The sequence below is a fragment of the Abramis brama genome (assembly GCF_963993115.1).
Source record: "Abramis brama genome assembly, chromosome: 13".
In the NCBI taxonomy this organism is placed as follows: Eukaryota; Metazoa; Chordata; class Actinopteri; order Cypriniformes; family Leuciscidae; genus Abramis; species Abramis brama.
Window position 1 is genome coordinate 3,505,261 of NC_139975.1, and position 2,500 is coordinate 3,507,760.

A 2,500-nucleotide genomic window follows, 5' to 3' on the forward strand; every position below is an offset into this window, starting at 1 on the left:
CAAGTCAAGTTTATTTATATAGCGCTTTTCACAATACAGATTGTATCAAAGCAGCTTCACAGTATTAAATTAAAATAATACATCAATGTTTGTTTCTAGTGGAAAACGTCCACGTTTGGTAATGCTGATCAATAGTATTGTTGATTGATTAATTAAATTAAATATCCCCAAATATCCCCAACTGAGCAAGCCAAAGGCAACAGTGGCAAGGAACCGAAAAACCCCATCAGGTGACCTAATGGTGTCCTAAAACTCCATCAGGTGACCTAATGGAGAAAAAAAAAAACCTTGGGAGAACCCAGGCTCAGTCGGGGGCCAGTTCTCCTCTGGCGTTTATGAACTACAGGTTGGATTTAACTGTAAGATTAAAAGTATTATATGAATGCCTGGCTGAAGAGATGCGTCTTTAATCTAGTTTTAAACTGGGAGAGCGATTCTGAGCAACGAACAGTATCAGGAAGACTATTCCAGAGTTTTGGAGCTAAATGTGAAAATGCTCTCCCTCCTTTGGTGGATCTGGATATCCTAGGTATGACTAAAAGCCTTGAATTTAGTGATCTTAAGGAGCGCGATGGATTATAGGGCGATAGAAGATCCGTTAAATAGACTGGAGCTAAACCGTTTAGGGCTTTATAAGTCAGTAGCAATACCTTGTAATTAATACGGAGCTTTATAGGTAACCAATGTAGTGATAATAAAATTGGTGTTATATGATCATATTTTCTTGATCTAGTAAGAACTCTAGCGGCGGCATTTTGGACTAACTGTAGCTTGTTTATTGAGGATGCAGGACAACCGGCCAATAAAGCATTACAGTAATCTAGTCTCGAGGTCATGAATGCATGAACTAATTTTTCTGCATCAGAAACTGATAGCATGTTACGTAGCTTAGCAATGTTTCTAAGGTGGAAAAAAGCTGTTCTTGTAACATATGAAATATGATTTTCAAAAGACAGGTTGCAGTCTAGTATAACACCCAGGTCTTTTACTGTAGAGGATAAAGTTACAGGACATCCTACTATGTTAAAGTTGTAGTGTGAGAGGTTTTGTGGGCGGTTTTTTAAACCGATGATTAGTACCTCTGACTTGTCTGGATTTAATAAAAGAAAATTGCGCGTCATCCAATCTTTTATATCTTTAACACACTCTGTCAAATTGGATAATTTAGCGTTTTCATCTGGCCGTGATGAAATATAGATTTGAGTGTCATCAGCATAACAATGGAAACTAATTCCATGTTTCCTTATAATATTTCCAAGTGGCAGCATATATATTGAGAATAACAGAGAGCTTAACACAGATCCCTGCGGCACTCCATAGTTTACTGGAGTTATGATCGATTTTTCTCCATTTAAATAGACAAAATGGTAGCGGTCAGATAAGTATGATCTGAACCAACTTAATGCTTGTCCTTGAACACCAGTATAATTTTGTAGTCGATCTAAAAGTATTGTGTGATCTATAGTATCGAACGCAGCACTAAGATCAAGTAAAACTAGTATTGAGATACAGCCTTGGTCAGATGCTAAAAGTAAGTCATTTGTAATTTTAACGAGCGCAGTTTCAGTGCTATGGTGCGGTCTGAATCCAGACTGAAACTTTTCATAGATGTCATTTTCTTGCAAGAAAGAGCCCAGTTGAGCGGACACCACTTTTTTATGGAGCTTAAAATATGACAATATGATTTGAATTTGAATTGTGTAAATTTGAATTATTTACAAGTGAAATCTAACAAAACTGAATTTTAGGTGGTAGTTTAAATAGTTCTGAATTAGATTTTTTTAAACGAATATTGAACATTTGAAATTTAACAAACTGAAATGTTTTTATGGCTGAATTTTATAGACCTGTATTTTCAAACAGCTAGTTTTTTTTGTTCTGAATTCGTATACTGCAAATATTCAGTTTAAAAAAATACAGATTCAAGTTTTCAAGATGAAGAAATTCAGAACTTCAAATTCAGTTTTCTAAAATTCAAGTTCAAAAATTCAAGTTCAAAAATTCAGATCTTACAGAAAGTAGGTCACAGGTCATCCACAGGGAAGAGTAAAGGATCTCAGATAAGTCAAACAGAGCATTTTGGCTGCACTGTTTTCTGCCGCAAACGCGGTGGTGGTTCAAGATAATCCATGTATCTTTCGTTCAGTCGTTTTTTTTTATTTAATATTAAGAGTAGAAAAATGAGAAAACAGCTTGAGTATTAGATTTCTAATATAATAATAGTCCGCTGCAGCAGTTGCACGGAGCTTACAAAACGCGTGTATTGCAACTATAGGCTACATTTAATTTTCTCATCAAACAGCTAGACTAACGAATGGCTCGGTACAACAGAAGAGCCTAGAAAGGGCTTTTTCTCTGTGTAGACGAGCAGTTGGTCTGAATTTGCTATAACCTATAGCCTATTTTCTGGACTGTAAAGGCTAAGTCACGTTTTATCATGAAACGCTGTGATTTATTCCAAAGTGACCATTTAACGTTAAATAATCTAAATGTTGACTTT

The 2,500-nt window shown here is 35.6% G+C and overlaps 1 protein-coding gene across 1 annotated transcript in view; it reads left to right on the forward strand.

Moving 5' to 3' along the window:
* Positions 1–2,500, forward strand: part of LOC311095300 (uncharacterized protein) — a 19,218-nt gene that overhangs the window by 11,991 nt on the left and 4,727 nt on the right. The window lies entirely within an intron of this gene.